At 39.4% G+C, this 8,208-nt stretch overlaps 1 non-coding gene across 1 annotated transcript in view; it reads left to right on the top strand.

Annotated features, from left to right (window-relative positions):
• Positions 1-477: 477 nt before the first annotated feature.
• The window catches only part of LOC101294267, a 14,904-nt gene continuing 7,173 nt past the window's right edge, over positions 478-8,208 (top strand). The window contains exon 1 of the transcript XR_184677.1: positions 478-738. This is a non-coding gene — a transcript (uncharacterized LOC101294267). The remainder of the gene's footprint in view (positions 739-8,208) is intronic.

Genomic DNA, 8,208 nt, shown 5'->3' with positions numbered 1-8,208 from the left:
CGCACAAAAAAATTAGGTGCGGACGTCCGCAGCTGAGAAAATACCGTATATATATATATATATATACCCAAATATTAATATTTGATTTACCTTGATTTATATGCCTAGCTTCCTGATCATTGTCAGCAGTTTAAGTTCTCTCTTATACATACATATATGGTGTTCGATTTGTTAGTATATATATAAACATGTAGTTGAGTAATGATAGAATTGATTTCTTTGTCTTAGAGAGGTCCCGTGGGGTTAACTTGCTCAAAGAAAGATGTGTGGATGGAAGAAGTCATGCAAATGGCCATGTATTGTGGTGGACAGTACTAGCAACATTTTCCTCGCAATTTCTCCAATGGAGTTGCTCGATCAATAGGTTCCAGATGTCAAAATCTACTCCAAACTAATAATTTCTCTCAAGTGTATATATATATATATGAATCGATGCTCCTCCTTTATTTGAATATCATAGATATGGCCATCAGAATCGATGCTCCACCTTTATTCCCAGCAGCTCAATCTAGCTTTCTGGTGCGAAGCTAGCTCATCCCTTAGCTCGCTGCAATAGTACGTTTCCATGGCCGGCCGGATCGGAGAATATTCATCGATATCTTTGGAGTCACTGTCTAGCTAGCTAGGTCAAATCTGAAGCTGACGTGGCTATAATACGAACTTTCTTCGAAACTTCCTCCCCTCAGCTCATCAGTACGTATCTTCAGACCTCAGTTGGCTCAAAGCTTTCACAATAAGGTAAGCAGCATCTACACCTTTAAACTTTCATATTACAATTTATACATAAACGAGGTGATCGAGATCAGATATAGATGATAAGATTGCTTTCATGGATCATCTTGCTATTTGCTAGCTTCCTTGATATTTCAATTTATATATGCTCCGATCTCTCTCGTTGGATTCTTGATTACTCGGTAATCTAATCTACTGGAAAAACGAATAAAACTGATTTATATTCCAGGTCCCAAGTCCCGAACCTTTGTATTCGTTTGATTCTAGTTGGCTTCAAAAGAGCTATAACTAGAGTGGGATGTTCTATATCTATAGTCAACTGATACAGTAGTACAGTCGGTACTTGCTGAGAAAATGCCGTACTGACTTCTCGACCACCCTTTATTTATTCGCATTCTGCTAGGGATTGATGTAGGGTAACTAAAATTCTTGGTTAAGAAAAACTTTTAGATAAGAAAGCTCAAGATATCATCAACGGGTTCGTTCAAAAGTTAGAGAAGTGAACTCCGAGTAAAACAAATTAAGCTGAATAAAAAGAGGATCCTCTCCTTTGGCTAAGCTCTGTGCTTGGCTGTCCTTGACTTCTAATCTGAATCGTCCATGTGATATCTAATGGCCTATAATTTGACACATCACCAGACAAGAATAAAATCCCATTAAATAAGTATTTAATGCCGAACGACGTCTGTTTAGACGTTTATTTCTCGTCTCTTTCCGGATCCAGATTTGCCGACCAGCAGCTTTTGCTGGTCCTCTCTTTCCTCCTTCAAGAGCACAAAGCCGTCTCTTCTCCTTTTCATCGTCTTCTTCATCTCTCTGCTAGTGTTCTTTTATTCTTTTCAGTTCTTGTTAGTAGTATTTGCAAAGAGAACGAAAAAGTGAGGAGTAGCAAGGACAAAGAGTTGTAAATTTTTTTTTTTTTTTTTTGGTTGATCTTATATCAGCGTCGATGGCTGTTTATGGTGATCAATTAGAAAGATCAAAGGAAGACATTAACAGGGAGAGGATCCCAGATTTCTGATCACCATACAACCATTTATTTTATAAAAATCACCTATTTCAATTTGAGATTTTGTGATTCTGGGCATAGAGACGAAGAGCCCGGTTTCCCTCAGGCCTCAGACTCTCAGTCTCTCACCCATCTCTTTGATTCCACTCCTTCTGATATTAGGGATTTTGAACAAGTTGCAGTTTAGATTTAATCTTTGATGTAATATATAAAATTAGATATCTTTCTGCTGGAATTTCATGCATCTATGTTATTGATTACCTATAAGTCTATATAACCAGTAGGAATTGAGTTTCTGGAAGATACTTGATAGATAAATTTCTGGAAGATACCAGACCACAATAAAATTTGTGAATGGCAGAAGAAGATAGTCTCAATAGATAGGAAGCAATATGAAACCCATATGGCGGTAAAAGAAGAAACATCGCTGGGTTTTCATTTTTTCTATAATTCCAAATGATGATAGCTCCTCAATTCGATTGTTGATAACTTATCAATTCAGCTTCTTTAATTGGGCTTCACAACAATTTTGAAATCAGCAGCTACACCACTTGAACTTGCATTTTCGAAAGGAAAAACTATGGCTAAAAGATGAGGGACTGTGTTTGATTCTTGATGTTTAGGAGGAATGGGAAAGAAAACGAGAAAGTCAGATTTTCAGAGAAATGAAGTGCAGGGGAAGAGGAACAGTTTTGACGGAGATAAACGTGAAAATGAGTGTCGTTAGCCTTGAAAATGCAGATGTTGAGTAATTATGGGTTGGACAAATAACAGCCTTTGGATTTTAAACAGCGGATGAGATTAGAAGTCAAGGACAACCAAACACAAAGCTTAGCCAAAGAGAGGATGCTGATGCGAATTAAAAAGATGGAACAATGGAGTACTTTGGTGACCTACGTGAAGTGGCAAAGTTGGAAAGATGGTCAAAAAGTTGCTGCAAGGCAAAGAGAAAGTGATAACATTCTATTTAAATTACGTAAAATTTGGTACGTTACCATGAGGTAGTAAAACATGCAAGATTTAACATTCATCCCTGATTTGAAGTGAAATGATCGAGGCTTTATCATTTGCAAAAATGATTTCTTGTAAAACAAGATGGGGACAATTTAGTAGGGTTGTGTTCAGGCCGGATCCATTTTTCAAAAATAAGATCCGCAATCCGAACTGTATAAAATTTTTGGTTCGGTTTATGCGTTTTTAAAGACAAGACCTGAATGGAATTGAACCTGAAAAGAACCGGTTTGGATCTTGGTTCTTTTCAGGTCCAAAAAGCTTGGAATTTAAGGCAAACAAACCGAAATACAAACAATTGAATTTGAGGCAAATGTCACATAAACCCCAAAGTCTCAAATCAAAGAATGAAACTGAACTTCGATTGGACTCGAAATCAAAAAAACTGCAGACTTCAAAATCAAATGTGAGAGAGAGAGAGAGAGTCCATTTGCTTACCTCTTGAAGACTTGAAGAACGAAATTGCAAACGAAATTGCAAACGAAATTGAAGGAGAGAGTCCGAGAGACAATGAGCCTAAGAGAGGCGAGAGAGGAACTAGGAAGGGTCGAAGGAGAACAAGAGAAGAGAAGTCATGTTGCAGTCTTAGTGTTTTAATTTTTTCTAACCCTAACAATCTAACGGCCTAGAATCGATTTAGTACAATCCAAGGGTTATTCGGGTTTTCGCATTTTCTTAAAACAAGATATTCGACCTGAACCCGAACTTCCTTAAACGGAATGTGTCCATAAAAAGTTGCATTTCTCATGACCAAGATCTGATCTGAACCACCTTATTCAGACCGAATCGGTTCGGTCTGTAACACCCTGACCCAGGTGTTAGAAAAAAACGAATAAAATAAATAAGGAAATCTTAAATCGAAAATGAGATAGGATCTCATTATCAAACAAAACAACAAAGCAGTTTTGCTGCGTTTGGAACCTAAATTTTTATTTTGTTAATTTACGGCTGCACCCAAAACTTGATCGGGCTGCCTACGCACCCTTTTAAAGGGATCAAGCCACTCGTAATTCATCATTTTATACTAATTCTCCACCTTCAATAACAACTTTATCGAATCTGGAATTTCTGTGGATGTAAGTCCTCAAATTGATAAGGACACCCAAGTTCTCAATCCCACACTTCCTCTCACTTTCTCCGATAGTTTCCTAATTACATACCATGCTCGCTCATCATAAATTCATCGTCACATTCCAATTCACCTTTAGACTTACTCATATCAACACTTCAATTACTAACCTATCTTTGATTTTACATTGGACACCCATAACCACCACTCATCAACTTTTCTAACATTATACTAAATCCAAATTTAAGTATAATCACTACCACCACCATTGTGAACACCAAATACTCTCTTCCTAATTTCACACAGTCCTTAACTCCATGCTTTCATCAATATAATGAACTCACCGTCACAACCCCGTCTTCTTCTTATTGACCAACAACTTAACCAAATTAACAGGGAACAAAATAAATGAATCCAGTACAGCAATTTCAAACTTCCTCCACAACCCAACTATTCTAATTCCAAAAACACGTCTATTATGATCAACACACCCTGCAAATGATCCCAATTCTTCAATTCACAACAGCTTAAGTTAAACACAACAACACCATAGCCACCGCCGTGAATAGTTACTTCACTGCCGGAATCCCACTGTTTCCAAATTCTCAAATTCATGGAACTCGAACATATATAGCAGTCATAATCATACTCACAGATTCATAACTACTGAAAATAATCAAACACAGAAAAGCCAAGAATACTGCAGTAAACGATGTCTGCCATCTCCACAAATTGACTAATTCCAAAAACATCATAATCATCAATTAAATTTCAGAAAGTAGTTCCATAAAACCTATGAACTAAGGCAGCCCAAAATCACCACCGCCGCCGTCGTGCACAGCGGCACTCACGGCGGTCCTCCTCTGCCAAAAACCCAACTTCCTCCAAACTTCAACCAATCTCAATTCCAATTATATAAAAAGGTAGAGCTCAACAAGATGATCAAGTTTCATATCTCACTTGTCTTCACCGGTGGCCGGAAAGCATCAAACCCTCGCTGGAAAATCCCAAAACTTCTTCTCTTCGATTCTCCCTCCTCCGAGCTTCTCTTCGAAAACCAGGAACATGGAAAGGTTCCTAAGATCGAGATGAAGCTATCCATACCAGTGAGAGGCGTCGACGCTGCCGGAATCGAAGACTCGCCGGCAACCCAGCCTCTCCTTCTCCACTTCGAATCTCTCACTCCAGACTTCTTATCTGAAAATCAAGGGCATGGGCATGACCACGAGAACGAGAGGAAGCTGCCGCTACCATTCTTTCTCCTCGCCGTCGCCGAAAAATGGAGAACCAGTCGGGTTGACCCGCTGACTCTGTTCGGGTCGAGAATGACCCGGTCTGGGTCTGAACTGGTTTTTCTCCTCCCTCTTCCCGAACCTTCCTTTCTCTCTTTTAATTTGTTGCTTAGGTCGGTTTAACCGACCCCTCTAGAACCTCCCTCTCTCTCTCTCTCTTTTTATACCCTTTACCAAAATAGTACATTTCCGTTTTTAGACCATAACTTCTTTATACGAACTCTGATTTAAACGTGCCACGTGTCCACGAGCTCGTATTAACGTCCTCTACGACTTCCATGAAGGAAGTTTTCCCAAATTATCGACTTAACGAAAAGTCAACTTTTTGGGTCCTTTACGGTAAAACAGTTACAAGAAACAATAATTGAAGATTTACTGTAGACTTCATAAATTCAAAGAATATAACTCGTCGCTCCGGAAAATAATCCGGGCATACCTGTGGAGCTCGTATAAACGTGTACCACGACTTCGGAGTTTTAAATACACTATTTACCGTTTTCAGAAAAACTCAAAAACAAACTCCAGCAATCACTATTTAAATCCCCAAGCGCGAATAAAAAAAATCCACAGAAGTTCATGACCCCAAACAGTAACCTTTTAGGTACGGGGTATTACACGGTCCATCTTGGAATCGACCCAAACATGCATGCAACCTTACAATTTAGGCGAGGCAAGAAAAAAGAAGGATCCATGGAGGAAAATAAACTTGCAAAATTGATAAGAGTGTTGTTATGACATTGTTGCTAAATTAACCATAACATGTGATTTTGTGGTTGAGCGTCAAGGTTTGGAACCCCCCTAACTCTTGTTTGATCTGTGACATTGTTGTTTGAGGCCTCCTAAAAACATTAGGACAAGAACGGATTAGTCATTAGTTTAAAGTTGTAAGATATCATAGGACTCGGTAAAAAAAAAAGAATGACTTTGTTAATTGGCATCGTTGTTATTGATACTCCACATGTTGGAGAATTATGTCAAGGCCGGGGGGATGTGTCTTATTGTTGTTATTCACGTGTGACAAACCTCAGTAATTCAAATAATGGAGATTACGAACCCCAAAAAGCCCTAGAGATAGGGAGCGAAAAGGAGCTCTTTTCACCATGTCCCACAGCGAGCTTTTTTGCCGTCGTCAGATGGGCCTGTGTCAGCCCCTTGTGGATGTGGACTGTGTTGGGTCTTTGTTAGTCAGGTTCCTGTCCAGATTAGGGAGTTACGGTCAACAAATTGTGAGGGAATACAAGGGGAAATCTAGGCGTCTACTGAGGTTGGGCTTGAACTTCTCTGGGCTGATATGCAGCTTGCTTCGGGGGAGCGATGACGACAGTTGTTGATCGACATAGTGTGGTTGGACTCGGCTTTGTGGCAAGGTTTGACTCGATCTGGATGGTGGCAAGCTTGGGGATGTGATGGTTCGATTTGGATAAGGTTTCTTGGACATGATCTGGGTACGAATCTGACCTTAGGAAGAACTTGTTGCAATTTGGATTTGATTAGACACAATCGAGATGGCCGAGCGGGGATGTTGATAGTTCGTTGACATCGGCAAGGTGGAGTAGGTTTGCCTACGATGGCGGTTGTGGTTTCCTCTTGTCCTTGGGCTATGGCTTGGGTTTGGACCCTCTTCTTAGGTCTGGGCTGGTATTATACGTTTTCTTTTGTGTTTTAGTTTATTTATCTTATTAAATAATGTTGCGCCTTAAGCTTGTAATAAATCCCTACATTAGTTTAGTAGGGCTAGTCGGGCTTCGTGCTTGTGAGTGCACTCTATGTGCCTTGTTTGCTCTAAACCGGCGGCGAGTTCCTTGCTTCGTCAAATGATCGTTGCCGCCTAGTGGTCGGATGAAGTTTAGTGTCGTTAGATCTAATTTCATGCAGTAACATAGTTGGCAAGTTGAATTATTAGACATTATGATGTCTAAACGTGTTACATATCTAATGATCTTTCCAGTATGTCACCGTTGTGTGAAAGTAAACATAGTTGTCATTAGAGCGGTACTATTTGCTAATTGGTGTCTAGTTAAGTACTTGTGTATTGTAGATATTTTTCTGATATTATTTTAAATCTTTATAATCAGGGGTTTAAGCTCAATGTCCCCATTGTATTCGATAGTTTCATTAATCAAGGCTTGAAAACAGTCATACCAGCCCTTTATTAAAAAATAAAATAAATGATGATTACGAAGACGAACGCCATTCCTCTTTCTTGTCATTAAGATTTGAATTTTAACTAATTAAGGGAAATGGCTGGAACACGCCCATTAACTTTGTACGCCCAATATGCTCTGATACATGGCATTGTATTGTCCACAAAACTCAAATCTGAAGGGCACATAAGTAAATATCTAATTTAACCATCGTTAACTGTAAAAATCACACTTTAATGTTATACGTGAGGGCGTTAATGTCAAATCCCAGTATCCCACCAAACCAACTATTGTACTCTCCTTCATCGATAAACTACTCTCGATGCACGTCAATGCCGATGGTGAAGTCGACACCGGAGGTCGGAGACTGGCTCATCGATGAAGACGATGATCATGTCAAAATGCGGTGGAGGAACTATGTCGATTCTGATCGGACCTGTAACTCCAAATGAAGCTATGAACTCCTTGTTCTCGTTGCAAGACAAAGGTTCATAATCGTCGTACGCCGTACTCTTAGAGCTGGAGATCGGAGGAAGGAAAGAGTTGAAATTGTTTGATTGATCAAGTGTTACCGCATCGAGCCAATCACGTCTTCTTGTAAGAGCAAGTTCACCCGTTGCATTTTGGTTAACCCTGGTCACGTGCCATATAGGCAAAGTGACCCACCTAAAAAAAATCAGGCTTCCACCCATGTTGGCTCTTGGAATGACCCAGGTCATTGGCTAGGTTAACCAACTGACCCAGGTCACTTGATGAAATGACCTAGAATGACTTTATCCACATCAGCTAAGCCCACCCACAGGCCATTCAACCATTCATATACAACCACGTGGAATTATTAAATGCTTGGGGTAATAATTTAAGTATATTATTTTTTTTTTTTTTTCAAAGTAAAATGGGTTAATTTGACTTGGTACATTTAGGCCTAGTTTGGTACAGTTTTGTTTTTTT

The sequence above is a fragment of the Fragaria vesca genome, linkage group LG5 (assembly GCF_000184155.1).
Source record: "Fragaria vesca subsp. vesca linkage group LG5, FraVesHawaii_1.0, whole genome shotgun sequence".
NCBI classification, from domain to species: domain Eukaryota; kingdom Viridiplantae; phylum Streptophyta; class Magnoliopsida; order Rosales; family Rosaceae; genus Fragaria; species Fragaria vesca.
The sequence above is the reverse complement of the archived record's forward strand: the minus strand, read 5'-3'. Positions and strand labels throughout refer to the sequence as shown.